At 39.0% G+C, this 17,741-nt stretch overlaps 1 pseudogene across 1 annotated transcript; it reads left to right on the top strand.

The window, feature by feature from the left end:
• Positions 1–1,760: 1,760 nt before the first annotated feature.
• On the top strand, positions 1,761–12,973 carry LOC309622780 (asparagine synthetase [glutamine-hydrolyzing] pseudogene; annotated as a pseudogene). Its single transcript has one exon. The product of its transcript is annotated as an asparagine synthetase [glutamine-hydrolyzing] pseudogene (transcript).
• Positions 12,974–17,741: the final 4,768 nt, after the last annotated feature.

Below are 17,741 nucleotides of genomic sequence, written 5' to 3'. Positions count from 1 at the left end.
ACATTCTCCAGGATAGATCACATCTTGGGTCACAAATCAAGCCTCAGTAAATTTAAGAAAATTGAAATCATATCAAGCATCTTTTCTGACCACAATGCTATGAGATTAGAAATGAATTACAGGGAAAAAAACGTAAAAAAGACAAACACATGGAGGCTAAACAATACGTTACTAAATAACCAAGAGATCACTGAAGAAATCAAAGAGGAAATCAAAAAATACCTAGAGACAAATGACAATGAAAACACGACGATCCAAAACCTATGGGATGCAGCAAAAGCAGTTCTAAGAGGGAAGTTTATAGCTATACAAGCCTACCTCAAGAAACAAGAAAAATCTCAGGTAAACAATCTAACCTTCCACCTAAAGGAACTAGAGAAAGAAGAACAAACAAAACCCAAAGTTAGCAGAAGGAAAGAAATCACAAAGATCAGAGCAGAAATAAATGAAATAGAAACAAAGAAAACAATAGCAAAGATCAATAAAACTAAAAGCTGGTTCTTTGAGAAGATAAACAAAATTGATAAACCATTAGCCAGACTCATCAAGAAAAAGAGGGAGAGGACTCAAATCAATAAAATTAGAAATGAAAAAGGAGAAGTTACAACAGACACCGCAGAAATACAAAGCATCCTAAGAGACTACTACAAGCAACTCTATGCCAATAAAATGGACAACCTGGAAGAAACGGACAAATTCTTAGAAAGGTTTAGTGACCTTCCAAGACTGAACCAGGAAGAAATAGAAAATATGAACAGACCAATCACAAGTAATGAAATTGAAACTGTGATTAAAAATCTTCCAACAAACAAAAGTCCAGGACCAGATGGTTTCACAGGTGAATTCTATCAAACATTTAGAGAAGAGCTAACACCCATCCCTCTCAAACTCTTCCAAAAAATTGCAGAGGAAGGAACACTCCCAAACTCATTCTATGAGGCCACCATCACCCCGATACCAAAACCAGACAAAGACACTACAAAAAAAGAAAATTACAGACCAATATCACTGATGATATAGATGCAAAAATCCTCAACAAAATACTAGCAAAGAGAATCCAATAACACATTAAAAGGATGATACACCATGATCAAGTGGGCTTTATCCCAGGGATGCAACGATTCTTCAATATACGCAAACCAATCAATGTGATACACCATATTAACAAATTGAAGAATAAAAGCCATATGATCATCTCAATAGATGCAGAAAAAGCTTTTGACAAAATTCAACACCCATTTATGATAAAAACTCTCCAGAAAGTGGGCATAGAGGGAACCTACCTCAACATAATAAAGGCCATATACAACAAACCCACAGCAAACATCATTCTCAATGGTGAAAAACTGAAAGCATTTCCTATAAGTTCAGGAACGAGACAAGGATGTCCACTCTCACCACTATTATTCAACATAGTTTTGGAAGTCCTAGCCACAGCAATCAGAGAAGGAAAAGAAATAAAAGGAATACAAATTGGAAAAGAAGAAGTAAAACTGTCACTGTTTGCAGATGACATGATACTATACATAGAGAATCCTAAAAATGCCACCAGAAAACTACTAGAGCTAATCAATGAATTTGGTAAAGTTGCAGGATACAAAATTAATGCACAGAAATCTCTTGCATTCCTATACACTAATGATGAAAAATCTGAAAGAGAAAGTATGGAAACACTCCCATTTACCATTTCAACAAAAAGAATAAAATATCTAGGAATAAACCTACCTAGGGAGACAAAAGATGTGTATGCAGAAAACTATAAGACACTGATGAAAGAAATTAAAGATGATACCAACAGATGGAGAGATATACCATGTTCCTGGATTGGAAGAATCAATATTGTGAAAATGACTATACTACCCAAAGCAATCTACAGATTCAGTGCAATCCCTATCAAATTACCAATGGCATTTTTTACAGAACTAGAACAAATCATCTTAAAATTTGTATGGAGACACAAAAGACCCCAAATAGCCAAAGCAGTCTTGAGGGAAAAAAACGGAGCTGGAGGAATCAGACTCCCTGACTTCAGACTATACTACAAAGCTACAGTAATCAAGACAATATGGTACTGGCACAAAACCAGAAACATAGATCAATGGAACAAGATAGAAAGCCCAGAGATAAACCCACGCACCTATGGTCAACTAATCTATGACAAAGGAGGCAAAGATATACAATGGAGAAAAGACAGTCTCTTCAATAAGTGGTGCTGGGAAAACTGGACAGCTACATGTAAAAGAATGAAATTAGAACACTCCCTAACACCCTACACAAAAATAAACTCAAAATGGATTCGAGACCTAAATGTAAGACCAGACACTGTAAAACTCTTAGAGGAAAACATAGGAAGAACACTCTTTGACATAAATCACAGCAAGATCTTTTTTGATCCACCTCCTAGAATAATGGAAATAAAAACAAAAATAAACAAATGGGACCTAAAGAAACTTCAAAGCTTTTGCACAGCAAAGGAAACCATAAGCAAGACGAAAAGACAACCCTCAGAATGGGAGAAAATATTCGCAAATGAATCAACGGACAAAGGATTAATCTCCAAAATATATAAGCAGCTCATGCAGCTCAATATTAAAGAAACAAACACCCCAATCCAAAAATGGGCAGAAGACCTAAATAGACATTTCTCCAAAGAAGACATACAGTTGGCCAAGAAGCACATGAAACTCTGCTCAACATCACTAATTATTAGAGAAATGCAAATCAAAACTACAATGAGGTATCACCTCACACCAGTTTGAATGGGCATCATCAGAAAATCTACAGACAACAAATGCTGGAGAGGGTGTGGAGAAAAGGGAACCCTCTTGCCCTGTTGGTGGGAATGTAAATTGATACAGCCACTATGGAGAACAGTGTGGAGGTTCCTTAAAAAACTAAAAATAGAATTACCATATGACCCAGCAATCCCACTACTGGGCATATACCCAGAGAAAATCGTAATTCAAAAAGACACATGCACCCCAATGTTCATTGCAGCACTATTTACAATAGCCACGTCATGGAAGCAACCTAAATGCCCATCGACAGACAAATGGATAAAGAAGAAGTGGTACATATATACAATGGAATATTACTCAGCTATAAAAAGGAACGAAATTGGGTCATTTGTTGAGACGTGGATGGATCTAGAGACTGTCATACAGAGAGAAGTAAGTCAGAAAGAGAAAAACAAATATTGTATATTAACGCATATATGTGGAACCTAGAAAAATGGTACAGATGAACTGGTTTTCAGGGCAGAAATTGAGACACAGATGTAGAAAACAAATGTATGGACACCAAGTGGGGAAAGTGGCGGGTGGGGGTGGGGGTGGGGGTGTGATGAATTGGGCGATTGGGATTGACATGTATACAGTGATGTGCATAAAATAGATGACTAAAAAAAAAAAAAAAAGACCCAGCTCAGTCAAAAATAAAAATAAATAAAATAAATAAATTAAAAAAAAAAAAAAGAAAACCAATTCATGATATATCTGTGTTGTGGAATACTGTGAAGTAATCACAACAAAGAAAGTAGACCATACATGCTGGCATGGAAGGAGAGTCAAGATATTTGAGTGCAAAAGCAGGCTGCCGTACTGTCTGTGCAATATGATTCTATTTTTTTTCCTTTTTTTTTTTTTAAGTAAACAACTCTTTGTTTGCATGTGGACAAAAGCAGTCTAGAAAGGCACAACAAAATGTAAGTGAAGGTTACTTCTCGGGAAGAGTGAAACTGAATAGTTGTTTGGTTTTTTTTTTAACATCTTTATTGGAGTGTAATTGCTTTACAATGGTGTGTTCGTTTCTGCTTTATAACAAAGTGAATCAGTTATACATATACATATGTCCCCATATCTCTTCCTCCTTGCGTCTCCCTCCCTCCCACCCTCCCTATCCCACCCCTCTAGGTGGTCACAAAGCACCGAGCTGATCTCCCTGTGCTATGCGGCTGTTTCCCACTAACTACCTATTTTACGTTTGGTAGTGTATATATGTCCATGCAAATCTCTCACTTTGTCCCAGCTTACCATTCCCCCTCCCCGTATCCTCAAGTCCATTCTCTAGTAGGTCTGCGTCTTTATTCTCGTCCTGCCCCTAGGTTCTTCATGACCTTTTTTTTTTTTTTTTTTTAGATTCCATATATATGTGTTAGCATACGGTATTTGTTTTTCTCTTTCTGACTTACTTCACTCTGTATGACAGTGTCTAGGTCCATCCACCTCACTACGAATAGTTTTTACTTTGTATATTTATGTTTGTTTATTTGTTTGGTTGGTTTTTTTTGGCCACACCGTGTGGCTTACAGTCATCCTAATTCCCCGACCAGGGATAAAACCTGTGAGCCCTGCAGCGGAAACACGGAATCCTAACCACTGGACTGCCAGGGAATTCCCTTTACTTTGTATATTTCTGTATTTTTAATTTAATTTTACTTTTTTACAATAAACAGATATGGTTTATATTTTCTAAGACTAATTTTGGGCCCAAGCAGGCCTGAAAAGGGAACATTTCATAAGGTTCATAGAGAGAACTGTCTCAAGGCCAGGGACCCTAAAAAAGAGAGTGACTCAGAAGAGAAGGACAGTCACTGAAATAAAGCCTAGTAATTAGATCATAAATTATCTTAGTGAGAATGAAAATAGTAAGGCATCAGAAGCAACTAATGTGGCTGCAGAGATAAGTTCTCTGAAGTAGGATTTTTGAAGGGCTTGTTCCAAACATGAAAGGAGGAGGGCTGAAGCTTTCCCCTTTGCTCTCCAAATTCTTTGCTTCCTTTTAGTTGACTTTATAAAACAGCTTTATTGAGATATAATTCACATACCATAAAATTAATCCATTTAAAGTGTACAGAGACTGCAAGTCGCAGCCTGCTCACCTCACGCTCGCCCACCCGCCCACCCCGCTGGAGCCCAGAATTTCTTTGATCGTATTTGAATAAGTCACTTGGAGAGAGCCCATAGCTCCATTGCACCATGTGTGGCTTTTGGGCCCTCTTTGGCAGCGACGACTGCCTTTCTGTTCAGTGTCTGAGTGCTATGAAGATTGCACACAGAGGTCCAGATGCATTTCTTTTTGAGAATGTCAATGGATACACCAACTGCTGCTTTGGATTTCACTGGTTGCCGGTGGTTGACCAGCTGTTTGGAATGCAGCCAATTCGAGTGAAGAAATATCCTTACTTGTGGCTCTGTTACGACGGTGAAATCTACAACCATAAGAAGCTGCAACACCGTTTTGAATTTGAATACCAGACCAAAGTGGATGGTGAGATAATCTTTCATCTTTATGACAAAGGAGGAATTGAGCAAACAGTTTGTATGTTGGATGGGGTATTTGCATTTATTTTACTGGATACTGCCAATAAGAAAGTGTTCTTGGGCAGAGATACCTATGGAGTCAGACCTTTGTTTAAAGACGGGACAGAAGATGGATTTTTGGCCGTGTGTTCAGAAGCTAAAGGTCTCATTACCTTGAAGCACTCTATGACTCCTTTTTTAAAAGTGGAGCTTTTTCTCCCAGGACACTATAAAGTTTTGGATTTAAAGCCAAATGGCAAAGTAGCATCAGTGGAAATGGTTAAATATCATCACTGTAGAGATGAACCTCTGCATGCCCTGTATGACAGCGTGGAGAAACTTCCCAGGTTTTGAGATAGAAACTGTGAAGAACAACCTACGAATCCTTTTTGACAATGCCATTAAGAAACGTTTGATGATGGACAGAAGGATTGGCTGCCTTTTATCAGGTGGCTTGGATTCCAGTTTGGTTGCTGCCATCCTGTTGAAGCAGCTAAAAGAGGCCCAAGTACAGTATCCTCTCCAGACATTTGCGATTGGCATGGAAGACAGTCCCGATTTACCAGCTGCTAGAAAGGTGGCAAAGCATATTGGGAGCGAACACCATGAAGTCCTCTTTAACTCTGAGGAAGGCATTCAGGTCCTGGATGAAGTCATATTTTCCTTGATATTACATCAAGGAAATATTACATTTACCTTGATATTTCCTTGATATTATGATATTACAACAGTCCGTGCTTCAGTAGGTATGTACTTAATTTCGAAGTACATTCGGAAGAACACGGATAGCGTAGTGATCTTCTCTGGAGAAGGTTCAGATGAACTTACACAGGGTTACATATATTTTCACAAGGCTCCTTCCCCTGAGAAGGCCGAGGAGGAGAGTGAGCGGCTTCTGAAGGAACTCTATTTGTTTGATGTTCTCTGAGCAGATCAACTACTGCTGCCCATGGCCTTGAACTGAGAGTCCCCTTCCTGGATCATCGATTTTCTTCCTATTACTTGTCTCTGCCACCAGATATGAGAACCCCCAAGAACGGGATAGAAAAACATCTCCTGAGAGAGACGTGTGAGGACTCCAATCTGATACCTAAAGAGATTCTCTGGCGACCAAAAGAAGCCTTCAGTGATGGAATAACCTCAGTTAAGAATTCCTGGTTTAGGACTTCACAGGAGTACATTGACCATCAGGTTGATGATGCAGCGATGGCAAGCGCAGCCCCAAATTTCCCGTCAGTACTCCCAAAATGAAAGAAGGCTATTACTACCGTCAGATCTTTGAACGTCACTACCCGGGCTGCGCCTACTGGCTGCCTCATTACTGGATGCCCAGGTGCACTAGCGCCACTGACCCTTCCGCCCGCACTCTGACCCATTACAAGGCCGCCGCCAAAGCTTAGGTACTCCCTGACCCGTGGAGTGAAAGTAAATATTTCTTCTCATTATGAAGGGTAGGGGGTTTGGGGGCAGGATGAGTCAACTGCCCAGGCTTGCTTGGGTGTGAAAAAATAAAAGTCTTAAGTCTGAAAAAAACAAATAAATAAAGTGTACAGTTCAGTGGTTTTTAGTATATTCACAGGCGATGCAATCATCAACACAATTTAATTTTAGAATATTTTCATAATCTCAAAAAGAAAATAATATCCATTAGCAGCCACTTTCCATTCTCCACCCCCAGCCCTAGGCAGCCGCTCATATATAGATTTGTTTTTTCTGGACATTTTATATAAATGGAACCATATAATATGTGGCCTTCTGTGTCTGGCTTATTTCACTTTGCACGATGATTTCAAGGTCCACCCACGTTGTAGCATGCATTAGTACTTCATTATATTTCATGTCCAAATAATATTCCATTGTTTGGCTATACCACATTTTGTTTATCCATTCATCAGTTGATTGACATATGGGTTGTTTCCACTTTTTAGCGACTATGAATAATGTTACTATGAACATTTGTGAACTAGTTTTCCTCTGGACATATGTTTTCATTTCTCTTGAGTATATATACATAGGAATGGTGAGATATATTTTTCTGTTTGATTGAGGAGGGGGATTTCTTTCTCTTTCATGTTGGAGCCTTTCCTCAAATATCTAGTGATCCCTGGTGATCCTGTTTATATTTAAATCAGAATTTTCAGCACGTCCATCTCAGCCCAGCCTTTCAAGGTAGCCATTGCCTCCAAATTCTAAGATTTTTAGGATAAGACGTTCTTGCTTTACCATCTTAAAACCAAAAGTCTTATGTACACCTTAAAAATTAATTACAGCAGCAATAATTATATTCTTTTAAAAAAATTACAGTAAAGCAAAAATCGCATATAACTTCTTCCAACTCTATTTTCCTCTCCAGGGACCAAGTTATTCCCCTCACTCCAGCAAAGCATACTTTCTGCTTTAATTCCATTTTGATTGGCAGATTTTCTTGATCTTTTTTGTTTGTTTGTTTTTGTTTTGGACTGTGCCACGTGGCTTGTGTGATCTTAATTCCCCACCAGGGATTGAACCCTTGCCCCCTGCAGTGGAAGCGTGGAGTCCTAATCACTGGACCACCAGGGAATTTCCAAATCTTTTATTGCTTGGACATTTTTCAGAGATTCCTTGAATTTTGCCCTGGAGTGTCATTATAAATAAGATTATGTAACAGTCACTTTCAACCGCCATCATGAGCCCATTAGCCCATTATATATACATGCCTAGTGTATTTCGTGTGTTTAAATTAACACAAATGGTATCACACCATTCATATCATTCTGTGGTTTGCCCTTTTCACACAACAATGTGTTATATGTTAGGTTCTTTCTCTTTAGCCACCTTATAGTGTTTATTTGTAATAATACATTGTATTTACTTTATTCATTTCCCCTTTGATGGGCATTTAGATGGTTTCCAATTTTTTGCTATTACAAATAATGCTCCAATAAACATCCTTGAACCTGTTTCCTTGTGCATATGTGTGATTGTCTATAGGTCATACAGTCAGTTAGCATGTATATTTTTCAATTTTATTAGATGCTAACAAGTTGTTTTCAAGGTGCCTGCTTCAACGTAGACTCCCTATCAGCAGTCTATAAAAGTACCTTTCGCCATACCTTCTCCAACAGTTGATATTGCCAAATAATTCATTTCTGATAATCTTATTGGTGAAAAAATAGTATCTCAATATTTTAACTTGTATTTTGTTAAGTGAGGATCTTTTATATTTTAATTTATCATTTGGATGTCTTTCCTATACATTGTTATTTATATTATTTCCTTGTTTTCTTAGGATTGGTTATGTTTTTCCTATTGATATGTAAAAGTGTTCTGAATTCTAGTTCTTTATATAGTGTATTTGTTTCCCTGTCACTTATATTTTACTTTGTAATAGTATCTTGGGTCATAAAATTTTTTTAAATTTTGATATCAAATTTATCAATCATTTCCTTTACCGGTTTGAATCATGTTTTAGGAATTTATTTACTATCATAAAATATTAATTCTCCCAAAATTAATGTATATATTTAATGTAATTTCAATTTCAATTAGATTCAATTAGAATCCCAATATGATTTGGTGGGCTTTTTTTAAGTTTTTAAAAAATCATTTATTTATTTATGTTTGGCCGCATTGGGTCTTCATTGCTGCGCACGGGCTTTCGCTAGGTGCGGCGAGCGGGGACTACTCTTCATTGCGGTGCACAGGCTTCTCATTGCAGTGGTTTCTCTTGTTGCGGAGCACGGGCTCTAGGCGCATGGGTTTCAGTAGTTGTGGCACATGGGCTTAGTTGTTCCGCAGCATGTGGGATCTTCCCGGACCAGGGCTCGAACCTGTGTCCCCTGCATTGGCAGGTGGATTCTTAACCACTGCGCCACCAGGGAAGTCCTGGTGTTTTTTTTTTAATTGGATAAAATGATCCTAAAGAATAAACAGGGAATTCCCTGGCAGTCCAGTGGTTAGGACTCAGCGGTTTCACTGTCAGGGCCAGGTTCGATCCATGGTTGGGAACTAAGATCCTGCAAGCCACACGGCGTGGCCAGAAAGAAAGAAAGAATACTCCAAGCAGACAATGGATTAATATCCATAATATATCAAAAGCTCTTATAAATTAAGTCAATATAAGAATGAACAAACAATATGAATAAACAATGCAGAGAGGAGAAAATTTTCTGCCAAGAAATAATGAAAAGATGCTTAAATTCACCATTAGTCCAGGAAATGCAATTTAAAGTAACAATGAGATATCACACTCCACCTTGTCAGACAGGCAAAAAATGTAAAAGAGCTAGTACAGCTATTGCTGGCTGGGATTTGGAGAAAGGATATTTTCATCTTTAACTTTTTTTTTTTCTTTTTTACAAATAAGCCCCTGTGGTCCCTCTTAGTCATGGGCTATCAAACTAGTTTGTTTATGGGTTCATTTTTCAGATTTTGCCCTGACTTCTTTTTTTTTTTTCTTATCAGTCATCAATTTTATACACATCAGTGTATACATGTCAATCCCAATCGCCCAATTCAGCACACCACCATCCCCACCCCACTGCGGTTTTCCCCCCTTGGTGTCCATACGTCTGTTCTCTACATCTGTGTCTCAACTTCTGCCCTGCAAACTGGCTCATCTGTACCATTTTTCTAGGTTCCAACTACATGCGTTAATATACGATATTTGTTTTTCTCTTTCTGACTTACTTCACTCTGTATGACAGTCTCTAGATCCGTCCACGTCTCAACAAATGACTCAATTTAGTTCCTTTTTATGGCTGAGTAATATTCCATTGTATATATGTACCACTTCTTCTTTATCCATTCCTCTGTCGATGGGCATTTAGGCTGCTTCCATGACCTGGCTATTGTAAAGAGTGCTGCAACGAACATTGGGGTACATGTATCTTTTCAAATTATGGTTTTCTCTGGGTATATGCCCAGGAGTGGGATTGCTGGATCATATGGTAGCTCTATTTTTAGTTTTTTAAGGAACCTCCACACTGTTCTCCATAGTGGCTGTACCAATTTACCTTCCAACCAACAGTGTAGGAGGGTTCCCTTTTCTCCACACAGTCTCCAGCATTCATTGTTTGCAGATTTTTTGGCAATGGCCATTCTGACTGGTGTGAGGTGATACCAGTCAGTTTTGATTTGCATTTCTCTGATAATTAGTGATGTTGAGCATCTTTTCATGTGCCTCTTGGCCATCTGTGTCTTCCTTGGAGAAATGTCTATTTAGATCTTCTGCCCATTTTTTGATTGGGTTGTTTGTTTTTTTGATGTTGAGCTGCATGAGCTGTTTGTATATTTTGGAGATTAATCTCTTGTAGGTTGCTTCATTTGCAAATATTTTCTCCCATTCTGTGGGTTGTCTTTTCGTTTTGTTTATGGTTTCCTTTGCTGTGCAAAAGCTTTTAAGTTTAATTAGGTCCCATTTGTTTATTTTTGTTTTTATTTTCATTACTCTAGTTGGTAGGAATCTTTTAAAATAACCACTTAGAGTTGAGGTCCACAAAGTTGGTGACCTCTGCCCCTTGCTTGCTACCTTGCTCTCTATGTCTTGCTTGTTTGTGATGTGGGACAGAGAACTGACCTTTCCCTGGTTCATTGTGCATGCCCCTGTTGCCCCCTGTTTCTGGGAACTGTAAGTAATGTCTTGCGACTCCCTTTGTGTGAGTGGACTGAGACCGTGCCTTCAGTCAAAACGACCCCAGGGTTTTACTTCCCCAAATTGTGAGCACAGATGCTGAAGGAGCTACCTGTTAACCTATGTGGGTGGTTTGTGCCTCTTCATTCAGCAGGTCATAGTCTGCATAGTCTTAATTTAATACACAAGCTATGGGCCCCCCAACACAAAGAACAGAGGCAATAGAACTGACTGTGCAAATAGTTGGCTTTTCTTCTGGGCACTCCAGGAGATGAGCTTTCACAGCATGAGGGGTGCTCTGAATGGGATGGGTCAGGCCGAGTTGTTTGGGGAGAGCATGTGTTGTGAACATCTGCTTGCTCTTTTAAATTTAGGACTCTTAAATACAGTGAATCTGTGAGTATGAATAAAAAATACTTCAATAAGTGGGATATTTTAATCATGTCTATTTCACTGGTCATTGCTACTCTCAAAAGCTTGTGTACCTTTATTTTTTATCAGTCACTTTATTAAATTCTCTTATAAATTTTTATAGTTTTTAATTGATTAGGATTTCTAGAAGTACAATCATATTTGAAAGTATAAATAATTTTATCTCTTCTTTTCAAATATTTATGCCACTCTTTCCACTTTATTGTCTCATTGCTTCATCTATAAGCTCCACAAAGGCAAGAATTTTATTCACTACTCTATAGACTGTTTGCCTAAAACAGTTCATAGCAAACACTCAATAAACATTTGTTGAATGAATAAATAAATCAGATAAAATCTTCAAAATAACGTTGAATATTTATGCTAACAGTAGACTTCCCTCTCTAGTTCTTTTTTTTTTTGGCCACGGCCTGCAGCATTCGGGATCTTAGTTCCCAGACCAGGGATTGAACCGGCGTCCCCTGCAGTAGAAGTGTGGAATCTTAACCACTGGACTGCCAGGGAAGTCCCCTGGTCTAGTTCTTAATTTGAATACTTCAGCAGTTAATGTGTTTGTTGCTGGTTTTTGGCAAATAGACACTGTTATGTTTACAATTTCTATTTCTATTCCTATTTTGCATAGAGTTTTATTAGGAATGGCGGCTGATTTTCACACAGTGCTACTTTGGGGTATCTATTGATACAATCTTATGGGTTCTCTCCCTTATTTTATTGATATAGTGAATTATGTTGACAACATTAGTAAAAAGTATTAAACTTAAAGTCCATGGTTTATATAAGGAAAAAGATGAAATCTTACTTTAAAGATCAAGAAATGACTATGGAAAGGTAAACTGTATTTCTAGAAGGGAAAATTTAATATAAAAATGTCGATCCTTCTCAACTGATTATTTTCCATTAAGAACCCCAATGGGGGATGTGGCCAGGATGGCAGAGTACGAAGACCCTGAGCTCACCTCCTCCCACAAGCACATCAAAACTGCAACATTTATAGAGCAACTATCCATGAAAGTGACCTCAGAACTAGTGGAAAAGATCTTCTACAGCTAAAAATATAAGGAAGGAACCACAATGAGACAGGAGGGGTAGAGAGGGGGAGATGGGGGTATAGTCAAGACCCATACCCCTGGGTGGGCAACCCACAAACAGGAGGATAATTATAATTGCAGAGGTTTTCCCTAAGAAGCAAGGGGTCCAGGCCCCACATCAGACTCCCCAGGCCAGGGGATCCTGCATCAGGAAGACAAGCCCCCAGAACATTTGGCTTTGAAGACCAGCAGGGCTTGCTTTTGGGAGAGCCAGAGGGATGTAGGAAATAGACTCCACTCTTAAAGGGCACTCACAAAATCTCACATACTCCGAGACCCAGGGCAGAAGCAGTGATTTGAGAGGGTCAGACCCACTTGCTGATCTCAGAGAGCCTCCCAGAGAGGCAGGAGGCAACTGAAACTCACCCTGGGGACATAGATGCTGGCAGCAGCTGTTTTTGGGAGTGCATCCCACCACAAGGACACTGGTGGTGGTAAGGACCATTTTGGAATCTTCCTTCTAGCTTATTAGTGCCGGCCCTGGCCCTGCCCACCAGCCAGTTGGCACCCATCCTGGGATGTCCCAGGCCAAGCACTTAGCTGAATGAGGACACAGTCCCACTCACCAGCAGGCTAGTTGCGCTAGGACCCCCTGAGTCCCCAGCTGCCTGGGGACCTGGCCCCACATACCAGGGGGTCCAGGACCCAGACCTTCCCACTAGTGTACCAGCATTAGCCCTGGGCCCCTTGCAGTTAGCCATTAGACCCAGCCCTGACCACCAGAAGGCTGGCACTAGCTCTGCGACCTGGCCTCACCCACCAGCAGGCCATCACCAGCTCCAGGTCACTCCAGACCCTGCAGCCAGCCATGTCAGGAATTGGCCCTTCCCACCAGCAGGCCAACAACAGTCCCTGAACCTCCCTCCAGGCTACAGTCCTGCCCATCAGCAGTCTGACATGAGCTCTGAGAACCCCAGCCCTGTAGCCCGTCACACCAGGACCTGGCTCTACCAACCTGTGGGCTGGCACCAGGACTGGGATTCCCCTGGCCATGTAGGCAGCTGCAGCCAGGACCCGGCCCCAACCACCAGCAGCTGGCAGCCTCCACACAAGGCAGGGCCTGGCAACCAACCAGACCAGGGACCAGCCATGTCTACCAATGCACCCAAAGTAGTCAGCCAGACACAACAAAAGGACCCACGCAGCACATATAGAGAGCAACCCCAAAGCATATAGCTCTGGTGACCAAAGGGGAGTGTGCTGCTGGGCCCCAAAGGACATTTCCTACATAAGGTCACTTCTTCAAGATTGGGAAACATAAACAACTTACCAAACACATAGAAATAAAAACAGCAAGTTAGGTAAAATGAGGCAACAATGGAATATGTTCCAAATGAAGCAATAAGATGAAACGCCAGAAGAAAAACTAATTTAAGTGGAGATAAGCAATTTACCAATAAAGAGTTTAAGGCAATACTCATAAAGATTCTCAAAGAACTCAGGAGAAGAATGGATGAACAGAGTGAGAAGTTAGAAGTTTTTAACAAAGAGTTAGAAAATATAAAGAAGAACAAAACAGAGCTGAAAGAATACAATAACTGAAATAAAAAATAACACTAGAAGGAATCAACGGTAGATTAAATGATACAGAGGAACAGATCAGCAAACTGGAAGACAGAGTAGTGGAAATCACTCAAGCTGATCAGAAAAAAAGAAAAAAGAATTTTAAAAAATGAAGACAGTTTAAGAGACCTCTGGGAAAACATCAAGCATACTAACATTCACATTATAAAGGTCCCAGAAGGAGAAGAGAGAGAGAAACGTACAGAGAACATATCTGAAGACATAATAGCTGAAAACTTCCCTAACTTGGGAGAGGAAACAGACATCCAGGTCCAGGAAGCACAGAGAATCCCAAATAAGATCAACCCAAAGAGGACCATACCAAGACATACTGTAATTAAAATAGCCAAAATTAAAGATAAAGAAGGAATATTAGAAACAGCAAGGGAGGACTTCCCTGGTGGCGCAGTGGTTAAGAATCCGCCTGCCAATGCAGGGGACATGGGTTCGAGCCCTGGTCTGGGAAGATCCCACATGCCATGGAGCAACTAAGCCCGTGTGCCACAACTACTGAGCTTGTGCTCTAGAGCCTGTGAGCCACAACTACTGAAGCCCGCGTGCCTGAAGCCCACGTGCCTACAGCCCATGCTCTGCAACAGAGAACCCACAGTAATGAGAAGCCTGCTCACTGCAATGAAGAGTAGCCCCTGCTTGCCACAGCTAGAGAAAGCCTGCGCACAGCAACAAAGACCCAACGCAGGCCAAAAATAAATAAATAAATAAATAAATAAATATATTTTAAAAAATAAAAATAATAAATAAATTAATTTAAAAATAACAGCAAGGGAAAAACAACAAGTTATATACAAGGGAAATCCCATAAGGCTATCAGCTGACTTTTCAGCAGAAATTCTGCAGGCCAGAAGGGAGGGGCATGATATAATTATAGTGATGAAAAGGAAAAAAACATACAACCAGGAATGTACTACCCAAAGGCTTTCATTCAGATTTGAAGGCGAGCTCAAGTTTTACAGATAAGCAAAAGCTAAAAGAGTTTGGCACCATGAAACCAGTTTTACAAAAAATGTTAAAGGGTAGTTACAAGATACAAAATTAATATACAGAAATCTGTTGCATTTCTATACACTAACATGAATTATCAGAAAGAGAAATTAAGAAAACAATCCCATTCACAATCACATCAAATAGAATAAACTACCTGGGAATAAATCTAACTAAGGAAGTAAAAGATCTGTATTCAGAAAACTATAAAACTATAGTTTTAGAACTATGGAAAAATATAAAGGTACTGATGAAAGAAGTTGAAGATGTTACAGAGAGATGGAGAGATATACTGTGCTCATGAACTGAAATAATTAATATTGTTAAAATGACCACACTACTCAAGCCAATCTACAGATTCAATGTAATCCCTATCAAAATACCAATGGCATTTTTCACAGAACTAGATCAAACAATTCTAAAATTTGTATGGAAACACAAAAGTCCCCGAATAGCCAAAACAATCCAAGGAAAACAAAACAAGAGGTATCACACTCCCTGGTTTCAAACTATATTACAAAGCTACAGTAATCAAAGCAGTATGGTATCGACACAAAAACAGATCAATTGAACAGAATAGAGAGCCCATCAACCCAAACTTATGTGAGCAATTAAACTGCAACAAAGGAATCAAGAATATACAATGGGGAAAAGACAGCCTCTTCAATAAATGGTGATGTGAAAACTGGACAGCTACATGCAAAAGAATCAAATTGGACTACTTTCTCACACCACATACAAAAATGAACTCAAAATGGATTAAAGACTTAAATGTAAGACCTAAAACCATAAAACTTCTAGAAGAAAACACAGGCAGTACCCTCTTTGACATCGGTCTTAGTAATATTTTTTTTGGATATGTCTCCTCAGGCAAGGGAAACAAAAGCAAAAATAAACAAATGGGACTACATCACACTAAAAGCTTTTGCACAGTGAAGGAAACTATCAACAAAACAAAAAGGCTGCCTACTGAATGGGAGAAGATATTTGCAAACAATATATCTGACAAGGGTTAATATCCAAAATATATAAAGAACGCATAAAGTCTACATCAAAAAAACAACCAACCTGATTAAAAAATGGGCAGAGGACCTGAATAGACATTTTTCTGAAGAAGATAAACAGATGGCCAATAGGTACATAAAAGGAGGCTCAACATCAGTAATTATCAGGGAAAAGCAAATCAAAACCATAATGAGATATCACCTCACACCTGTCAGAATCGTTATTATCAAAAAGACAATGAGTAACAAGTGTTGGTGAGGATGTGGAGAATAGGGAATCCTCGTGCACTGCTGGTGAATGTAAATTGGTGCAGCCACTGTAGAAAACAGTATGGAGATTCCTCAAAAAATTAAAAATAGAACTACCATATGATCCAGCAATTCTACTTCTGGGTATCTATCCAAAGAAAATGAAAGTACTAACTCAAAAAGATGTATGCACCCTCATGTTCATAGCAGCATTATTCACATTAGCCAAGATATGAAAGCAACTTCAGTGTCCATCAATAGGTGAATGGATAAAGAAGATGTGGTGTATATTATATACAATGGAATATTTTCAGCCATAAAAAAATGAAAATCTTGCCATTTGTGACAACATGGAAGGACCTAGAGGGTATTATGCTAAGTGAAATAAATCAGACAGAGAAAGACAAATACTATATGATTTCACTTATACATGGAATCTAAAAAACAAAACAAAGGAACAGACATAACTAAATAGAAACAGAGTTACAGATACAGAGAATAAACAGGTAGTTGCCAGAGGGGACGAGGGTCAGGAAAGGAGAGAAATAGGTAAGGAAGATTAAGAGGTACAAACTTTCAGTTACAAAATAAATGAGTCACAGGTATGAAATGTACCATGAGGGGAATATAGTCAATGATTATATAATATCTTTGTATGGTGATGGGTGACAACTAGACTTATGGTGATCATTTTGAAATGTATAGAAATATCGAATCACTGTTTGTGATTTCTATATTCCTATGAGCATGAGCATGGAGAAAAAATGGAAATACATCTACCAAATTGCTAACATTGTTTACCTGGGGCCAGTGGGATTGGAGAGAAGAAGGAGATTATTAATTTTGGAAAGACATATTTGTATCGTTTGACATTTACTTTATCTTTGAAGAAAAAATATTTCCCTAAAATAAACAAATTAACAGTATTGGTAAGGTAAAATACACAATCATTGTAGATATCTTGGAAGGAACTATGTCAATATGTTAAGAATGGTTATCTCTGGATAGTGGAGCTAACACTTAAATTTTGTTTTTAACATCTAAAATCAACTTTATTGATGTATAATTTACATACACTAAAATTCACTAATGGGTGAGTTTGTTTTCTACTGTACACTTTTCTGTATTTGTACATCATAAAAACAAAGCACAGGATTCTGGAACAACGATGATTATATAGTTTTTGAATCTCACCCAATTCTCTCATAAAAACAGAACAACTAGACAGCAAAGCCAAAATCCCATCAACAGCATTTCCAACAATTACAAAATGACATGACAAGGTATCCCCATGAATCCAAAAACAAGTGAGTGGGGACAAACCACCAACAGTTAAAAGACTGGCATGGTGTCAGCATTTGTGTGGGAGAGAGCAGAGCGAAACACTGGGGCCTCTGACACACCTGAAAACAGCAGACCCCAAAAAAGCCAACAGATATTCACAGGAAAGGACAACAGGGTAATTTGAAAACAGCAGTTCAAACAGAGCAGG

This window comes from Balaenoptera borealis (assembly GCF_965194805.1).
Source record: "Balaenoptera borealis genome assembly, chromosome: 1".
NCBI lineage: Eukaryota > Metazoa > Chordata > Mammalia > Artiodactyla > Balaenopteridae > Balaenoptera > Balaenoptera borealis.
This window is presented reverse-complemented; position numbering and strand designations above follow the sequence as displayed.